Here is a 21016-nt window from a genome sequence, read left to right on the forward strand (position 1 = left end):
GTGTCTTCCAAATCTTCTTGCTTCTTTACCACAGAACCCACCCACCCTACAAAAGGGGAGAAGAACAAAAAGAAGTACAAGGCACTGTACGGTGCCCACAACAAGTCGTGGGACACAAGAATGCGGCACGGGTCCGAGGGGGTAATCTCAGGACCCGGTGCCCAAAAGTATGATACCATCATGATATATGATATTGTTATTTTCATAACCCATATCTGTACAATAAAATCCTATGGCCTTTTTAATGCCAACACTTGAAACAAGTTGTGAGCCTATCATTATGGGTGAGGGTTTGGGGTTCGGCCATTACTAATGCATGCATATGGGTTCAGCAGTTATGTTTTTCCTGCAATGAGTGGTCTTGTAGGAACCTGCCCATTCAGTAACACTCAAGAGAAGCACATCAGAGACCAATGTATGTTAAGGTTTACCAAAAAAGGAACCAGGCAAGAGAATTGGTATAAAGGCAACGCTTCCTGATGAGCTAGTGTCATTCACCAAGCATATTGTACATACAATAAAATGTGCTAATAAGTACTCTAGAAAATGAAATAATGGTGAGAAAGAAAACTATGAACACAAGTAGAAAGGGTGGTGGTGGTGGTGTTGGTGGACTAAACAAAGGGGTATGAGTGTAGGTTTGCAAAATGGTTGAATTGTTGAGGTAGTATAACACACTCAGCTCTAGCTAGAAAATGTGCAGGGCATATTGTTGAGTGTTGCAGTTGTGGAAGAAAGATGCATTTCTAAATATTCTGGTATGGACTTGGCTGATGAGATGTTAGAGAAACTACTTGTTTTGAGTAAGAATTATGTGAAGGGGTTTTACCCTTAAGTGAATGAGAAATGGGAAATAAAGAAGACAGGCGCCATAAAAGCAAAGGGTGTACTTGGGCCGACTTGTGTGCAGAATGCATCCACTCCTAATGTGTGTGAGAAACGCTGTCTAGGGTGTGGTGCTCATATTTTGGATATGCGAGTTTTGTAAACTAATAGCATTTTATATTTTCTCATAGACACATGGACGCACTTGAGCCATGTGCTCAATAGTAACACAGTCTTAGCCAGTCACATGACGCTGTGAATGTCATGAAATACTGTGATTGGCTAACTTGGATCCAAAAGCCTGTAGGGTTGTGCAGCTATGCAATTAGTCTCTGTATGGGCCGTTTACACACTCAGTGATGCGTTGGCAGATGAAGGATAGGGGTGGTGTGCAAACTCAGATACTGCTCAGATACTTCCCAGGCACTGCTTCCGTGCCTGCGAACGTAAACAACAGTCACGTGGGTGAAGAATCCATAGCAGGTGATTATTGTGCATGTGGTTAAGCCAAGTGGAACTGTACAGGTCTAGCAATGTGAAGCTATGCATCTCAAGCCCAGAAGATGTTCTCTTAGAAAGTACATTGTTAATGTAACCAGCTGGATGCATCTTACTGATTTTCTTTTTGAACCCCACTGTGTAAAACCCATTAAAAATGTATTGTCTGACTGAGTACCTCATCTTTGGGACTGGCCTACCCTGCTGTGCATTTCTGCCCAGGTGTATGGAAACACACCTGAGGCTACCTCTGCTGTCTGGCCTGTTACTGGATGTATTGTTGATGTTTCAACAGAGTTAGGCTGTATGATGGGACGGTATGGCAGGAGCCCCATTGGTACTGTTTGGTAGTTTGAGTCATAGATGGGATTTAAAGGACTATGGGCCAAGTGTCAGCTCTATGTTTCAAAGAGAGGAAACAACATGTTGGGCTAGAATGAACAGTGAATATTTTAAATACTTTTGAACACCAATATCCCAGTGCAAGATCTAGCAGTGGAAGATTAGGAGAATTTAGTGAAATCAATTTTTTTAACAGAAGATTGGGTTTTTAAAAGGACTCTATTTCAATATCAGGTAACCAGCCTTCTATGCCAAAAAAGGCAACATTTAGAAATGGTCCTATCAAGTGGCAACAAGAGGTGTCAGAGGAAATGACCAAACTGCAAACGTTGGTTTTGAGCCAATTAAGCAACCCTGGCTCAATGACAGCATGTTGGTTGAGTGTAGACCTTGGAGCATTGAACATATTTGCATTGCAGATACATTTCTGCTGCTGAACAATGGAAAGTTGGTATGTTTAGTGGGTAGGCAAGGTGTTTACTCATGCACAATGTAGAATCTGCCTACCACCAGACCAGACTTCAAATGTTTTCTTTGAATTTGAAATGGTGTTTGTGTCATATTTACTCCAATCCCTCAGGTGTGCCATTTTTGAGAAAGGAATAGGTACTTCTTGTTGTCAGACTCACAATTCTTTCCTGGGAAAATCTTGGCAGAAAATAATTGACCGATTGTGGGAGATCTGCTTAAAAATTACTGTAATAATATATGAATGAAGTTATCGTCACTATTAAAGTAGTCCTCAATTAATGTGTGCAATTCAAGTGGCAACAAGAGGTTGCCACTTGAATTTTTGTAGTTGCAGTATAGTCAATTGTCCAATGCATGTCGGATATTTCTGTCCGTCATGTGGGACAAGATGTGGAAAAATAAGTGTTACATACTTCAGAACATGATATTCAATCAACAGTATCAAAAGCAATTATATTGGTTGATGTTTTACTTGCCTCAACTGTGTCTTTGTCTAAAAATAACCATAGGATCTCATCATTCCAGGGAATAAGTTCCCTGCAATGATGTGAGTGCCTGTAAAGTAGTATATGTGTCTAAATGTGTATGATTTAATAAAGAACTGGTCCCTCTCAAAACACAACTCGGCTCACTATGAGCTGATAACTTACAAAACGTAAAATGCACTCACAAGAGTGAATGTCAGCATGGTGTTTTTTCTTAACTTGAAAGAACGTAATCTGATGGTTACAGCATTGGGATCATGGTAGATTACGTGCACATACCATGTCATCACGACCATTACATCATCAGTTCAATTACGTCATGGTGCTGTGGTCTCGCGTGTGTGGAAAAATTCTCCCGGGGTCTGCTGGGCAGTCTGCGGACCCCCGGGCAGGGAGGCCCCAACTCCTCCCGCGTATCCCAAAAATGAGTATGAGGCACACACAAGAAGCAAGGTGGCTCTGCTGTTTATTAAACAACGGCAGGGATGGGTCAAGGATCGTACGCGTCCGTCCTGACTCTCGGAACTCATGGGGCTCGCAGGCCCTTTTTGCCTCAGTATGACGCGCTACTTGCGTCACCTGGGAAAGTTAGCAAAAAACCTATCGCCACTCTGGATTGGTTCCTCGAGTGGTAGGGTTAGTATAGCATACGTATAGAGAACGCTGTTAGTGGTTAAGGGTCAGTCAGGTGGTATACTTGGGTTGTCCCTTCTATTAGATACATGAAAATTGTTACACAAAGACCCCTGATGATTGGCTAATGTTAATGGCGTCAGTGATGAGTGCCCCATGTTCGGATTGGTCCACTCGCGAGCCCCCCAGCCTGGGACCATCGTTGTTCCCAGCTCGCGGTGCACCTGTCATTTGCAACAATATGTAACTATGTGTTTGTGCAGACAATGCGTGAATTTGCTCATACGCTTGAGAGCAGACTATTCCCACTGCCGTAGGTGTCCGTTGGGTCATTTCATTGTTGCAGTCTGTGTCTCAGAACGTGGGACCCAGGCCACTTCTCCCTCCTGGGTCTGGCACCCTGTCAGGTTCGGCTTGGTCACGTGAGGAGAGACCGTGGTTGAGGCAGAATTCTGCACATTTAAAATTGTATTTGCCTCTGCGTATCTGGCTTAGTTTGCAGGTGTGACCTTGGCTTCGGCTTGTGGCATGCGAGTTGCAACATTGCCCCCTTGGCTGTCAGTTCTCGCTGGGCTCATTCTGCAGGGTCAGCAATTGTACTCTTGCTCGTTCAATGTTCATGGAGGCTCTTGTTTGCGGCCTACTTGGGCCTGGTACATAGGTGGGGATGTTTGATGCATGGCACTTTAAGTTACGGTATCATATTGCTTCGTATCCAGTATCATGTCTTCGTTGCATTTTTCATCACAATGCATGGGTTAGGAGAAGCGTCAGCAAGCATTTTAGATGAGTGCTTTGTGCGTCTTGCGTTTCTGCATTTTAAAAACCCTATGTGAAAAATAATAAAGATGCGCGTCAGTGGGTGTGTCCGTCACCTACGTCATAGCACTGAATATGTTCTTTGTGTGGATTGGTGTGGGAGTGTAAAGTGTGTATGGTTGCACGGGTGTTCTGACCGTTGGCTAGGTCGTCATGGCATCTCTAACGATGTGTTTATTTACTGTTGAATGGTTCAGTCGAGTTCATCCATGCCGCAGGTATCGGCTTGGGCAGGGCAGGCTGGTGGGCAGGCTGGTGGGCACATCCATATGTTCCTGTACCAGGGTATTTGGTCGTCTGGTAGATAGGCAAATTCTTCTCGTGGTGGGTGTCTGGGCCACGATCCTCTAGGCCAGGGGCGTGAGGGGATTGGGGGGAGTCTTTTGTCCCATTCTCCCACTTCAGTCCCCCCTCTGGTCGACTTGTCGACCACAAACATATCCTTTTCCTTATCTCCTCTTACTCTCCATATCTTAGTTACTCCTCCCAGGTGTCCATAGTGGTTGACATGGTCTTCAAATGACCAATACATATACACACAGCTTCCTCCAGGTGTGCAGTATGCCCATTTCCCTATGTAGATCCTTGGGTTTCTTGGGTTTTCGAGCTGGCCATCATCCGTCGGCATCAAGGGGTGCATACCAACCATTTCGATCATTTTGTCTGTAGTGCGTGCCTTCCGGGCCTTCCAAAACCTTATTATGATCAGTGCAGCTCCAGCCAGTATTATGCATCCAACTATAATCTTCAGTCCGTCCGACAGCCATGATGGCATCCATGACCATAACATTGAAAACCAGCTGTCATCCTTCTTCACTCTTTTACTTTCTTCCATCATTTTGGAGTGCATTTGAGCCAGTTGTGATACTGCTTCTGTCAGTGTACCATTGTCAGCATCGTTAGCAGGAATAAATGTGCAGCATGATTCTCCTATCTTTGCGCAAACTCCTCCTTCCATTGCTGTAAGGAGATCCAATACATATCTGTTCTGTAGTGCTACCATCCTTACTGCTCGCAGTTCCTCTTTTATTGCGTAGAATCTATTTACTGTAGAATTTATTGTCATCATTAGCTCCCATCGGGTTATCTGGAGCCATTTTGCGTTTGCGTAAGCTTGTAGTCCCGGATGTATTATTGACGAAAAGAACATTGCTGCTCTTCTGAATAATCTGTGTTCTGGTGGGACTGAAGTCAGTGCTGTTTCCGACCTTCCCCATAGGTAATTTCCTGTCAGAGGTTCTCCTAGTCTCTTCTTTCTATTCAGAACATTCTTGTTGTTGTTGTTTTCGTTCTCTGGCCCCTTCTGAGGTTGTACAGATCTCTTCTTCCTCTTGTTTCCTTCATCCATTTTAGGGAAGTTTGCCATGTTCACATGTTTCTGGGGCACCACTAGTGATGGTACGTTAATGTGTACCATAGTGCATATACCATTCCACAGAGGGGGCAGTGTGTGGTATGCCTTATTTCCAGAGGTCCAGTAATGGTCCATTAATACTGCTGTTCCTGCTCCCCCCTCAGGTAACTCTATCACGCTTGCACAGTTGGTGTTGTATCCCACGTCCACTTCTCCTCTATGCTGGTAGCATATCTGAGGTGCAGACAGCGGCAGTATGCTCATTGGGTCTTCATCCTTCTCCATCCACGTCAGCATGGGTACGTACTTGCCCCAAATTGTCCAACATCTGTTATTGTGTTCATCAATAGTTGTAATATTTTCTCTTGTTACCATGTTGCTGCCAATCACTCCTATGTCCCATTTGTTGTCCATGTACACCTTCCCTGTTATTGTTACCAGTGGTCTTTCCCAACATCCTTGTGTACCAGGAACTTCAGTGGCGTACCAGTCACATGGTAGGTATTGTAGTGTTACTTTCTTCGTTTCTCCCTTTTCAGGACCACTTGTCATGTATCTGAATGCTTCAGCATGCAAACTGCTCTTGTGGTAACTCAAATAAGTCTTGAGGAAGTTGTTTTCTTATGGATATGTGTCTCGTGTTTTCCACACCAGTCTCACCACCGTCCCTTGAAATCTCCCTCTCGTTTGGAATAGTGCCAGGTATATTATACATCGTGCTGTCTTTTCATCTATTTCTGTGGCAACAAATGTTCGAGAAGCGCTCATGGCATATGGAATCAATGAGCAGACGTAGCAGCTGTCTTCTGTTGTCTGCTTACCTATTTGGGTCATGTGTTGGTACCACATGTTGTTTGAGACGTGTGCTGAATCTGTTATGTAATTATCAATACCTTTATTACCTGAGTATGTGCTGCGTTTAACTCTATTTCCCTTATGTGGAGGCTTGCTAGTACCACCTGACGTAACACCTGTTGCAGCCGTGGGTGGGGGTACATTAGGTTTGGGTACAGCCAAAATATTGATAGCATAACTTTTCTGCCATACAGAGGCAGCCAAAAACCCAGTGATCATCAAAATCCCTATCATCTTTATTACAGAAGCTAGTCTCACCGGCATTTTGCTCTTACCTTGCTGCAGTCCGGCAGCTTATTCTTGCGACGTTAAAGTTGCCCGCCTGAAAATTCTCAATAAGCTTGTTATTAGTGTTAGTTGTTGTTTTCAAGCTCTCCCTATCAAGTAGTCGTTCAGTGCCCAGGCAAAGAGCTGTTCCCACGCCAATCTAAGCGATCTATCTCTTAGTGCAGGCAAGTGTTGGTGAAGATGGGGCATTGATTGTTCTATGGCCAAGATAAATGCTGTGTAGTAGACACGTACCCTCCTTCTTTTTAGGTACTTTGACCTTTTTATGTGATAGACAAATTGGTGTGATAGGGCTTCAGGGTAATTATCGTCTGAGGGTAGCATCTACTCCTGGGCAATGGACTTTGTTAGTTATCTGTTTTCTCAGCAATACAATAATACGCGGTACCTGCATGTGCGAGAAAGGAAAAGAAAACATACAAGTGTTTACATGTGTATATGTGCAAGACAATGGGCCTCATTCCGAGTATGGCGGTAAGGGATAGCGGCAACCGCTAACGAGAGCGGTGGCGGTATCCCTTACCGCCATACTCCGAGTTCCCTTAGCGCCATGGTGCTTTTAACACCTGCTTTTAGCAGGCGTTAAATACCATGGCGCTAAGGGACCTTGATGTTAATTACGCCACCGTAATTTACGGTGGCGTAATTGACGCCTTCCCCACTCCCATTATGCCCTATGGGGCAAGAATGGGAATGGGGAAGGGTAAATGGGGATTGGGGAATTACCGCCCCGCCAACCTTGGAATGGGGCGGTAATTCCGCCAACCACCAAGGCGCTGCCGGTCCGGGTACGGCGTCAACCAAGGCGTTAATAGCGCCATTGGTTAGCGCCGTACTCGGAATGAGGCCCAATGTCCTTCAATTGGGTGATGACTGTAGTGAGTTGGAGGTCGGTGGGCAGAGGGTTTGGGGCTCAACTGGCGGAAGTCTCTTTACTCTTTGATCGTGTGACCATGGGGTGGGCGGTATGGGAATTACCAGTTTCTATTTCAGTAGTTGCCTCTGGGCAATCTTGGGGGTGGCAGGGTATGGAGACACTTAGGTCGTCAGCTGTGGTAGAAGTCTCTTCCTCCGTGGGTGACGCTGTCGCTGTTCTTCCAATGGCCCTATCGGTGACGCTAGGGAGGGTCTGGAGTTTGCAGATCTTCACGTCATGTAGGTTATTCCAAGCACGCTTATCCTGCAACTTTACTGCTCTCGTAGATACCTCCTCTACAAGGTGGGGACCAGTGAAGCGTGGGCTGTTCCACTTTCTATTGAAATTGCGGAGTAACACGTGGTCACCTTTAGCAATTTTGCACAGTTTTTACTTTTCCGATCCTTGGTCCTCGTCTTCTTGTTGATAACTCTTAGACCCGCCCCGCGTGTGCTCGAGCTGTTGAGACACAAACACTACACTAGTAATCAAGGAAGACACATATTGGTACATTTCATCACCAAGAACAGTTGCAGTGTTTTCATAGTCTGTGAATGCCCTTGATGTTGGCGTTAGAGGAAGGCGCATTTGACGTCCGGTCACCACCTCGTGAGGAGTGAGGTGGTGGTCGGAGCCTGGTCTATTCCTCAGCTCAAATAGAGCTAGCGGAAGGCAATACAACCAACTCTTCTTTGTTGTTTGCTGTATCTTTCCAATTGCCTCCTTCAGTAGGCCATTCAGGCGTTCGCATATACCGTTGGCCTGCGGGTGATATGCACATGCAAATTTATGCTTGATGTTCAGTAAGGATGTGATGTGCTGGAACATTTCATTAGCGAAATGCGGGCCGTTATCTGACCGCAGTACCTCGCACACTCCCCACCTGGGGAAAACCTCCCTCACTAGAAATTTAGCTGCTCTAAATGCATCTGGATGTGAGCAGGGTCCTGCCTCAATCCACCTGGAGAATGGGCATACCACTACAATCATGTACCTATTTCCTTGACATACGTTGATCATATCAACGTAATCAATATGGATGTGCAGGAAGGGTCCCTCTGGCCGGGGTAGAGTACCTTTTATCACTTTCAGTGTGTGACCAGCCGTAAACTGTTGACATGTGAGACAATTGCTGATAAAATTTGTCACATGGGAATTTAACTCGGGACAGAACCAATCTTCCCTAATTCGTGCTGCAATAACTTCCTTGCCTGTGTTGGCTGGGTGGTGGAGTTGGCTCAGGGCGGTGTTCAATAGTGCCAATGGCATTACCATCTTTCCAGTGTTACCCTGACGCCATAGTGTGTCAGTTGGCGACATTGTACATCCTCTTTTTACCCATATTTCTTTTTCTGCCATTGGTGCAGCCGCTTGTAACTCCATTATCTGTGTGGCTGGGAGATGGGTGTACCCTTCTCTCATCAACATCTCTTTAGCTATCCCCCTCCCTCTCCCTCTCTCTGACTCTGGGGGGTTCCATATCTCACCAAAATATGCGGCATACTTCGCATGTGCAACTGCTGCTGCATTTCCTTTTGAGATATGATCTTCTCCGTTAGTGTGTGCGAGACATTTGACCAAAGCTAGTTCTTGGGGATCATTTATTACTTCAATTAACTCAGCTAACAAGAGAGCATGTTGCACTGGGGTGCCGTCAGCTCTCCTAAACCCTCTTCTCCTCCATTTGGACAATCCTGAGTGGACAGTAGACGTGACATATGCGCTGTCAGAATATATAGTTACTCTTTTGTCAAAGGTTTCCTTCAACGCCAAGATCAGTGCAACCAATTCTGCTGCTTGAGCAGAGTAATGTTGTGGTAATTGTACGCATTTCACCGCCACACACACCAATTCCTCTGTCATTTTTACCACTGCTGCCCCAGTTCTCCTTATCCCATCACTCTGGTCTATTGTTGATGACCCATCAATGAACAAGAGCTCTCCTCCATTTAGCGCGTCCTCTTCAACTTTTCTAGTACATGAGTACATTTCGGTAGTCTACGTACAATCATGTGCATAGTCGCCTTCCTCAATAACTTCCGCTATAAACCTTGCAGGATTAACTGTGCTGCATCTAACAATTGATAATTCTGGTCTAGATAAGATGATCTCATAACCTGACGCCCTCTGCGTGGTTAGTGTGGACTTAGGCTTGTTCAATATTGCAAATAGTGCATGTTCCACAAATAGTGTGGTTGGGCACCCCATTGTAATTGATGATGCTTTCTCTACCGCGAAGGCAGCTGCGGCGAGACCTTGTTCGCAAGGGAAATGTCCTAACATTACAGGATCCAAGTGACCGCTGTAAAATGCTACTGGTTTGTATCCCATGCTTGTTTTTTGAGCCAACACTGCTTTCATTACTGCTGAGTCGCAATGAGAAAATATAAAGAATTGTCGTTCATAATCTGGGGTGGCCAGTACCGGAGCAGTTGATATTGCATCTTTGAGTTCATCAAAGGCCTCTTTCATTTCCATTGTCCACCCCAATTTTTTCTCCCCTTTGTTAGCTTCTCTTAATGCCTCAAGTAGGGGTCCTATGTATGAGCTGTAATCAAATACCCATGCTCTACAGTAGTTGCACAGTCCCAGGAACTGCTGCAGTTCCCTCACTGTTTGTGGCAATGGCGTTTTTGATATGGCCTGTGCTCTTTGTGGTGCAATCTTTCTTCCGTATTGGGATATGAGCTGACCAATGTATAGTACCTGTTCCTGACAGTATTGTAACTTTTCTTTGTCTACCTTGTAACCCTTTTCAGCCAATATTGTCAGCATCTCTCTGCATTTTTTTTCGTTTGTGCTGCAAATTATTATATTGTCAACATACTGCAACACTGTCCTTTCCAATTCAATGTTTCCCAAGTCCATCTGTATTACTCTGTTGAAAATTGAGGGTGACTCGCAGTACCCTTGTGGCAATCTGGTGTGTTTCCATTTTGTGTTTCTGTACGTGAAGCTTGTCAGATCTTGTGAATCTGGGTGCAGGGGTATTGAGAGAAAGGCATTTTTGAGGTCAATCACTGTAAATCGTGATGCCTCTGCTGGAATGCCACACAATATTGTGGCCGGGTTTGCTGCTATGGGGTATTCTGCTTCCATTATGTTGTTCAAGGGCCTGAGGTCCTGGATGAAACGCCAAGACCCTCCTTTAGCTTTGCGCACTGGATATATGGCTGTGTTACATGGTGATTCTGATGGTACCAATATGCCATTATTTATAAGGGCCGTTATTGTTTCATATATGCCCTCATCTGCCTCTTTTGATAGTGGGTATTGCTTCACTCTAGGGAGTATTGCACCTTTTTTCAATTTTATTCTTACTCCCCCTATACTCTTTATGCACCCCACGTCATAGGGACTAGTAGTCCATAATGATGTTGGGACTTTTGCCATATCCTCCTCAAAGAAGGGAATTGGGGTGGATGTGGGTGCTTCAAGTGCCATTGCAATTTTCTGTGCCACTTGTTTGTATGTCACTCTTAGCCATATATCTACACTCATCATAAATACCATTTCACCTTCTTCCTTTTCTTCTGAAAAGAGCTCCTCGTCTGACACCTGGGTGAGCCTGCATCCCTCAGCTAGGGCTATCACTGCCCTCCATGCTCTTCCTTCCCTGTCTTGGGCATGTACTGCGATATAATCAGCAGTTGCTATAATGCTCTCCATGCTCACTGAAATCACCTTTCCTTCTGGTTCATTGGCTGGTGTTTCTGGTCTAAACAAATAGGCTGTTGGCCTCCTCCAGATCTTTCCTTCTATTCCTGGCATCCATGCGAATGCCATGTCTGTTCCGTACTGGAACAGTTCGCCATCTACTGGCTCAGCCCTAATCACTGTCTGTCCACAGTATGCTTGCATAATTTGCCGTGGAGTGAGCATGTTTATTCCAGGAGTCGAACAAATTATGCCGTCCTCCGTAAAGGAGATCGTCATATTCAACCTGCTCATTATGTCTCTCCCAAGTATGTTTACTGGTGAGTCCCTTGAATATAAAAGCGGGACGGACATATCATAATCCCCTATTGATAAGGGGACGTTATCAGTAAAGGGAACCAACCCCCTAGTCCCAGAGAATCCTTGGGTGTTCATGGCCTCACCTGACATTTTAAATGTACCTTCCCTTATACAAGACCGGGTTGCCCCGGTATCGACAAGGAATGATAACTTTTTGTCACCTATCGTTACCTCTATGCGTGGTTCCTCCGCACTGTTAGGTGTTACCGACAGGGTGGGACACACCAAGGCCGTCTGTGGGCTGTCCTATTGTGGGTATAGTGATTGACCACTTCCTGTGTAAGGGTTGTGTCCCAGGACCGTCACCCTTCCCAGTTGTGTTTGCTGTAGTTGTGTATTGGTAGAGGTTATTTTATGGTCTTGAATTTGGGCAGGTTGCTGTACTTGCTGCACTTGAGGTTGTTGTGTTATCGCTACCTGTTGTTGTGGTAGTGAATATGTCTGTGGCTGTTGTTGTGTTACTAGTTGTTGCTGCACATTTCCCGGTTGCAGTGCCTGCTGTTGTTGGTTTCCCTGCTGTTCCCTTGTAGGCCCTTGCTGTCCCTGTTCTCCCCATGCTGGTGTGCCGGGTCTCATTCTACATGTGCGTGACATGTGCCCTAGTAATCCACAAATCCAACATACCGGTGGTTCCCTGTTCTGCCATGGAAAGCTCCCTGAATTGTCCTGGTATACTGGTTGCCCGGTGGGGTAGAAATTTCTGAATCCTCCTCCTTGCTGTTGTGTGTTATAGCCGTATCCCCTCCCCCTCATCATTCCTCCCCTTCCCCTGTTATAATTATAATATCCAGCTCCTGGTGTTGAGTATCCTCCTCCCATGTTAGTCGTGTGTGGTTGGGGTGGTGGCAGCTGTTGTGCTACAATCTGTGATGATTGTATTTGGGAGGGATCTTGTGCAGCCACTACTTGTGTGGGGTTTTGAGTCATTGTTGTAGGTGTAGTTATTAGTGCACCTTCCATCGTGTATTTAGTAAGTTTTTTCTGTACCAATTTAGCCTCTTCCGCTTTTCTATCCTCTTCCTTTTGTTTCATCTTTTCTTGCCATGTCCTACAATGATGTACTATCGTCAGTTGTATTTCTGGCCATGCTTTTGCTTCCATCCCCACTACCTTCTTCAGTTGTTTCTGCACTGCTTCTGGGAGCCCTTGTATTAGTATATGATAGAATATTGCTGGTGTTTTGTCCCATTGTTCTCTAGTTTCCATACGCCACTTCTCTTGAATTTCCTGGATATAATCAACAGGATCTTCGTTCTCACGCATCTTGCGTGATGTAATTGCTCCTATGTCTGATGTGTCTGGGTACTGTACCCTCAGCGCTTGCCATAATGCATGTCTGCAGTTTGCGAATGGTGCCCCATCGTGTGATGTGTTTGTTATTGTGACCCCGGGGAAGCCTGCTCTCTTCCAGATGTCATCTGCTGCATCCCCCAATATTGATATTAGGAGGCCCTTTACATCCCCTACTGCCAGTTTCTGTCCTGCGGTGTGTTTTTCCATTTCATATATCCATTTTCCCGCACCTCCACTTAATGATGGGAGCCTGCACTTTATATTTTCCTTGTCTGCATGCTTCCAAGGGACGTATTGTGGTCTAACCCCTCCGTGTCGTCTACATCGTCAGTTGTGTCCATATTTCCCCTGCTCGTAACTGTTTCTCCTCCATCTCTTCCCCTTCTTTTATCATTTCCTTTATTTGATGTGGGCGTGTGTATTCGTTCTTCCTGTCTGCGTCCAGGGAGGTCTCTAAGCCTGCCTGCATAGGGTGTGACTTCCTGAGGGGCGGGTGCGGGTGTAGGTGGGCATGTTGCACGGGATGAGTGTGGGGTGGTGGAGCATGTTGGACGGGATGATAAGGGTGTAGCTGCACGTGTCTGCCTTCCCGCCATTCCTTGCTCTTCCCCCTCACTTCCCCCCAGTTCTTCCCTTCTCCTGCAGGCCCATGGTGATTCCCTGTTTGTCCAGGTGATGTACAATTTATCTAGGCTTTCCCTTTCCCTATTTCTTCCTTCCTTCTCCATTCCTTCTTCTTCCTCACTACAAAAGTCATCCAGGAGTGACAACCCCCAATCTGTCTTTTTCCCCCTAATCGTTACTGTTTTTAAGTCTATTAGATCCGTTCCTCCCGTTTCTTCTTTACCAATTGCTCCCCTTTGTGCTGATGTTGTTGCTACTTCTGTGTCTCTGCGTACATACCTCCTTACTTCACTCTCCCCTCTCCTATCTTCTCTTTCCCCTTCTTTTTTCTCCGCTATTTCTCTACCAATTTCCTCTCTTTTCTTTATTAATTCCTCCATTACTTCACTACTCATCTTTTCCAATATCCTTTCTTCTTCTCTCTTCCTTTCCCATCTCTCTCTTTCCCGCTCTAATATACTCTCTATCATTCTCCCTTCTTCGTATTTCTTTGTCGTTTCTGATAGTATTCTCCTCTTCCATATTTCCATTTCTTTTTCTTTCTCTTCTTCCTCTCTTTTCTTGTCACGCAGTGCCGCTCTGGATACCCTTTCTGCTACTGCCTTTACCCTTTCGGCTTCTCTCTTTCGCTCCTCAGTTCGTTCCCTCATTTTTTCCAACTCATTCTTACTTTCTTTCCTTTCCCGTGCTCTCTCTCTTTCAAGCTGCTTGATCAGTGCATTCTGCTCATCCCTTAATTCTGCTAATCGTTCCTCCAAAATCTCTTCCTTTTGTCGTAACAGCTCTTCCTCCTTTCTTTTTCCCTCTTCCCCTTTCATTTCACTCTTTCTGGTATTATCCTCGTCCATTTTCCTTACTACCTCCTTCTCTTCTCCTGTTAATGAACCTCGTAATTTTAATAATACCTGTGCAGCTACCCACTCATCATGTCCTATTGCTGCGATTTGTTCTTCGCTAGTCCTCCCCTCGCCTGCGGGCATCTTCGTATGAGCTGATCCCGTCGTACTAGTCTGCTCCCCTCCCGTGTGGCCACCTGTAGCTGTATATGGTGGCGGGCTGTATGCCGGGTTCGAGTACCCCTCAGCCGCCCTTAATTGTTCTCTTATTATTTCTCGTAGTTCTGTTAAAGGATATAACCCCCCTTCCTCCTTTTTCACTACCTTCGCTAGGGGGATATCGTCGCTCTGTTCCTTTTTTATTTCTTTTTCGTTTAGGTTGTTACTCTTTTCTCATCCCTCTTGTCCGTTCCCCGTGTTCTGTGTGCCTTCACTCTCTTTTTCCCCATTCTCTTCTTCCTCCTTAATCTTCTCTTCCGTTGTTTCCCCCATAGTGAACATTCCGTTTGGTCCTGGTCCGGACCCTTGGAACATCCTCCATAAGTTAAACACCTCGACGTGGTGTGTCAACTTCTTCCCCTTGTATGTGTTATGCAGATGGGTTAATAGTGAATGTTGGGTATATGGATCGAAACTGCCATTAGGCGGCCATGGTGTCGTCATTTTGTTGTCCGTCCCCTGTGTCCATTCTATGCTGTATTTGATCAGTTTCTCCCTATGGGGTGACAGTGTTTTCCATATATGCTGTAGCGGGGTAGTGAGGGTGTTCCCCCACCCTCCCGATCCTGTCCCGTATGACATAGCAGCACTTCACTTGTTATCCTACCCCTATATGGTAGCGGTTATCTTGCTAACAGTGTGCGCTATACAATCTCAGATCTTTACCTGGCCCCGTAATTTTGGGGACTTGCGATTGTCCGCTAAAGAAAAATAGTAAAATATAGCATTTGCATTTGTATATTCTTTTCTTTCTTTTCTTCCTTCACCGAACACCTTTACGGCCCCCTACAGCCGAGGCGCACGTAGCCCCCTGCGGCTGCGTGCCCTGTGTGACGTTCTTATACAGCCGTCCCTCTTTGTTTTACCCCTCCTCCTCTTTCTTCACTTGTCGTGGCCGGCGTTCTCCGTGCACGGCCACGTCCCCCTTTTCACCTTGCCCCGGTCTACTCGTTACCGTTTATCTCCGTCTCCACTCCCTTACCATTATTCTCTTCCCCACCACTCTCCAAAAAATGCCTTGTGTTCGAGATATCCTATGAAAGCCCTACTGGTGACGTCACCGATCTCTTCCAAAACTACTGGTAAGTTCTTTACATGTTTTTAAAAGTTCGAAATACGCTTGCAATCTACCCCCGTTAACCCCACAGCTGTCCTCTTGTCACGCCTGGAACAAGGTAATCAACAATATAATCAGACTGCGCACACTGCGTCGCCTCGCGTGTGATACGCCCCTCGACAGGAGGGCTTAACCAGCCAGTTATCTTCCGTATTAGGCAACCAGCTAGCTACCGCCTACAGGGAAACGTCATCTATCTATCGAGTTTTCTGCTCGATCAATAGGGATCCTCATCTACTCATTGATCAACAATCACCAAATCGTAGGAAACCGCACACACACACACCCTTACAGGTGGTCGCGACCTAGGCCAACCAGTGTCTACGAGCGGCCGCACGTGATGTTTTCGTGCTCCTCCCCCTCCTCTTCCGTAACGTAGCGGACTGCTCTCGCACTTGTCCAGCTACCATTCACTTCACTGTCAACACTAATTTATCAAACCTTCGCCGCGCACCTGTGTAACACCTCCCACCTCCCGTATTCTATTCCTCCCCCCTCCCTCACAATTTCACATTGCTTGTTGGGCGTGGCATACTCACCAAGTTCTCTTGATGCAGGGCCGCTCGACTGCGTGCACCCCTCCAAGCGGCTCGCCACCTCCCCTCGTCTGGACCACGTCTGGACACTCGCCAACCGCGGGCGGGATACTTCTCAACCGGCTCCCGAAGGCCAATATCCGGATTGCGCTGTCCGGTCTTCTCGCAGTTCCGCGATGGTCCTGTAGTCCTCAAAAAGGGGGCAGCGGCAGAGGGGGCCGCGCCGCCGGGCCTCCTCGCAACGAGAGCACTCGGAAAAATAAAATAAAAGCAGATCTTAAACAGATCTCAGCAGTGCCTCCAACTTGTCGGGGGGAAATTCTCCCTGGGTCTGCTGGGCCATCCGCGGACCCCCGGGCAGGGAGGCCCCAACTCCTCCCGCGTATCCCAAAAATGAGTATGAGGCACACACAAGAAGCAAGGTGGTTCTGCTGTTTATTAAACAACGGCAGGGATGGGTCAAGGATCGTACGCGTCCGTCCTGACTCTCGAAATTCATGGGGCTCGCAGGCCCTTTTTGCCTCAGTATGACGCGCTACTTGCGTCACCTGGGAAAGTTAGCAAAAAACCTATCGCCACTCTGGATTGGTTCCTCGAGTGGTAGGGTTAGTATAGCATACGTATAGAGAACGCTGTTAGTGGTTAAGGGTCAGTCAGGTGGTATACTTGGGTTGTCCCTTCTATTAGATACATGAAAATTGTTACACGAAGACCCCTGATGATTGGCTAATGTTAATGGCGTCAGTGATGAGTGCCCCATGTTCTGATTGATCCACTCGCGAGCCCCCCAGTCTGGGACCATCGTTGTTCCCAGCTCGCGGTGCACCTGTCATTTGCAACAATATGTAACTATGTGTTTGTGCAGACAATGCGTGAATTTGCTCATACGCTTGAGAGCAGACTATTCCCACCGCCGTAGGTGTCCGTTGGGTCATTTCATTGTTGCAGTCTGTGTCTCAGAACGTGGGACCCAGGCCACTTCTCCCTCCTGGGTCTGGCACCCTGTCAGGTTTGGCTTGGTCACGTGAGGAGAGACCGTGGTTGAGGCAGAATTCTGCACATTTAAAATTGTATTTGCCTCTGCGTATCTGGCTTAGTTTGCAGGTGTGACCTTGGCTTCGGCTTGTGGCATGCGAGTTGCAACATTGCCCCCTTGGCTGTCAGTTCTCGCTGGGCTCATTCTGCAGGGTCAGTAATTGTACTCTTGCTCGTTCAATGTTCGTGGAGGCTCTTGTTTGCGGCCTACTTGGGCCTGGTGCATAGGTGGGGATGTTTGATGCATGGCACTTTAAGTTACGGTATCATATTGCTTCGTATCCAGTATCATGTCTTCGTTGCATTTTTCATCACAATGCCTGGGTTAGGAGAAGCGTCAGCAAGCATTTTAGATGAGTGCTTTGTGCGTCTTGCGTTTCTGCATTTTAAAAACCCTATGTGAAAAATAATAAAGATGCGCGTCAATGGGTGTGTCCGTCACCTACGTCATAGCACTGAATATGTTCTTTGTGTGGATTGGTGTGGGAGTGTAAAGTTTGTATGGTTGCACGGGTGTTCTGACCGTTGGCTAGGTCGTCATGGCATCTCTAACGATGTGTTTATTTACTGTTGAATGGTTCAGTCGAGTTCATCCATGCCGCAGGTATCGGCTTGGGCAGGGCAGGCTGGTGGGCAGGCTGGTGGGCACATCCGTATGTTCCTGTACCAGGGTATTTGGTCGTCTGGTAGATAGGCAAATTCTTCTCGTGGCGGGTGTCTGGGGCGCGATCCTCTAAGCCAGGGGCGTGAGGGGATTGGGGGGAGTCTTTTGTCCCATTCTCCCACTTCAATGAGCTGATAACTTACAAAACGTAAAATGCACTCACAAGAGTGAATGTCAGCATGGTGTTTTTTCTTACCTTGAAAGAACGTAATCTGATGGTTACAGTATTGGGATCATGGTAGATTACGTGCACATACCATGTCATCACGACCATTAAATCATCAGTTCAATTACGTCATGGTGCTGTGGTCTCGCGTGTGTGGAAAAATACATGAGTAGTAAAGAAGTAAAGTAGTAAAGAAAAAGAAAAAAGAAAATTAAACCCAGTTGGATGTGAATGGGGGTAAAGATTAATAAACAGTGTTGGTTTGGAATACATGTCTGGAAAAGTATTCTACAAGAATTTTAAAAACAAATTCAAAACCTTTCATCCATAATCATCATGTTCTATTAAGTAGGGTTATAATTAACTCCCTTATATGCTAATACACGTGAGGTATTTAAGTGATACATGTTACAGCTAGTGTTTCCATCTGTAACTTAGGGAGCCCACATATGTGGATAATTCAGTTCAGATAAAGTACATCTATATATACCGAAAGGAAGTAAAGTATGGCATCACTGGTGAAAAGAGTAAAAATTGTTCATTGGAAAACATCACTTCATTCAAAAAGGAGACACTCAAGGAGACACTCTAGATTGCACTTCTAAAGAAGCAGATGCTATTTTGAATCTGATTAAATATACTAGTAATGCCAGTTAAAAAATGATCTTACCAAGCAAATCAAAAAGTTAGATTGATTAATTTGTAGAGAAATTAATTTTAAATTACATGCAGTAACATTAACTAGGTGCTGAGATGCTCCTCATTGGGACAGCCGCTCACTCCTTTCCTCTCTCTCTCTGTCCGCCCACTCTGGGCCCTCTTCATGCTCCTTCCTGTGAGGCTAAGAACCTTGGTGTCATCTCTCCTTCTCCCCTCACATCTCTGACGCTTCTAAGAAGTCAAACTATCAGCTGCACCGGCTCAGAGATATTCTTCCTTTTCTCACTTTCTCCTAGAAGCTCACTGTGTCCAGTGTTATGGCCCTCTCTGGGTTGGACTATTGCAACAGCCTCTTTCTAAATATTCCTGCCTCTACTCTTCGACCTTTACAACTTATCCAGAACAGGACTGTGAGACTTGTCCTTGGCCTCAGGCCCATGCATTGTATCGCTTCAGCTCTGAAAATCTCTTCACTGACTCCCTGTGGCTGCAAGGATCAGGTTGAAGATGCTCTGCATTATCCACAAGGCTTTCTGGGGCCTGGGACTGCTCTACCTCCAACTTTCTCATCCAAAACATCTTCCTGCTCGAGCTCACTGCTCATCCAGCTCCATCTCTCTGAGGCTCTCTGAGGGTCAGACGCTTCTCCAAGCAGAGATTTTGGGGTGGATCGATCTCCTTTGCTGGGCCCCCTCTGGAACAGCCTTCCCTGCCTCCCAAACCTGAGCAGAACCACCTCTGGTTCCGGAAGCAACTCAAGACCTTCCTTTTTGCTTCTGCTTTCTCTCTTTCTCTGCCCTGGTGATGCACCTGACTGCTCCACACACTGGTCAACTGGTCACCCTCTGAACTCTGGCCCAGGCTCCTGCATGTCCAGTTGCCCTCACACTGCCTCTGGGCTCCCCAGCACTTAAGGGTCTGCAACCCTACAGTCCTTTCTCTCTGCACTTATGAGCCACCAGCTGGCTGCACTTGTGAGTTAACTGCATTTCCCCCTTCCGCTCCCCCCTGGCACTTCTCCCCTCCCCTCTTCCCTGCACTTGTGCAATCTGAATTACACAAGGCCTAGTAAAATCATTATTTTGCCCTCCCTTTATTTCCCCCTCCTGGTCTTGTCACACCTAGAAACACTTGTGTACAGGCGCGTTATAAATGCCACATCATATAATATCATGACATACTATAGGGCTCAGTGTATCCACAAAGGTCTTCGTATTCCATTAGAATAGAAAGAAATATTAAACAAACACTCTCTAGACCTTATTCTATTGACGATCCAAGAGTTATCCAAAAATCTGGAATATTTAAATACCGAAATGAATGAAGTACAGAGAGACCTTTCAAGAATTTCAGCAGATCAGAGCTCTGTAGAACGCTAGAAGAAATCGATGCTAGTTTACAATATTATTGACAAAAAATAGAACAAAAGAATAAAATGTATAAATGAGATATATTTGACTATCTCAATGAAGGCGTCTACACATTGATGAACAAATATAGATTGTTACCTCAAAGCAAAATAGTTCAACAGACATTACAAGCTCAGAATCAGACAATACTAAATCGAAAAGCAAACAAAGCTAGCAAAGAACCAGCAGGTATTGACCACAATGTATCTGCTGGAACCTCAGGTATAACCTTACCTTTTATAGGACAAGGAGCAAAATCAAAAAGTCCTGTCGAGCTGTAGGAAATGGAACTCTGTCACATTCACAGACATGACAATATGACAAGAAAACCTAGTTGTTAATTTACTAGGCTGGGTTTTAACTCCAGACGAAACTATGATTCCCCAAAAGGGTGTAAGCTTCTGTCCAACCTACAGCTCATGCTTTTTTGAAAGCAAGGTGGAATTAGATACTTTTGTAAGGAAATTGAAATTACAGGTATTTTTCTCAGAACTTGAACCAAACAGTCTGCAGTTATAGAAGAAAATTGTGTTGAATACAAACCAAAAAGTGCCTTCACCCCCCCCACACAGAACCCCACCATCAGGTATTTGCAGAATTCAGTATCAGCTGAGTTGCAAAGAATTTTCTACAAAAAAACCTAGATTTTCTAACATAGGTCATAGAGAATTTACACAGATACAATCTGTGTACACTAATGCAAGTATAGTCATTAAACCTGCCGAGCTGTAGTATGTATAAATACGGCTGACTTTGATGAGGTATGCCAATTGAGCGCCAGAAACGGTTATGTCCTTCTTGACCATGGTCCATTAACTGAAATGACCCTGATAATATAGATTTTACTACAGGAAACAGAACAGAGAGAGTAAATCACAAAAAAAAAAAATTATTGATCAACAAATACCCAGGCACACCTAAATTTGATTTGTTACCCAAAATCCATAAACACAT

Source organism: Ambystoma mexicanum, chromosome 4p, assembly GCF_040938575.1.
Source record: "Ambystoma mexicanum isolate Mex_15411 chromosome 4p, UKY_AmexF1_1, whole genome shotgun sequence".
Taxonomy (NCBI): domain Eukaryota; kingdom Metazoa; phylum Chordata; class Amphibia; order Caudata; family Ambystomatidae; genus Ambystoma; species Ambystoma mexicanum.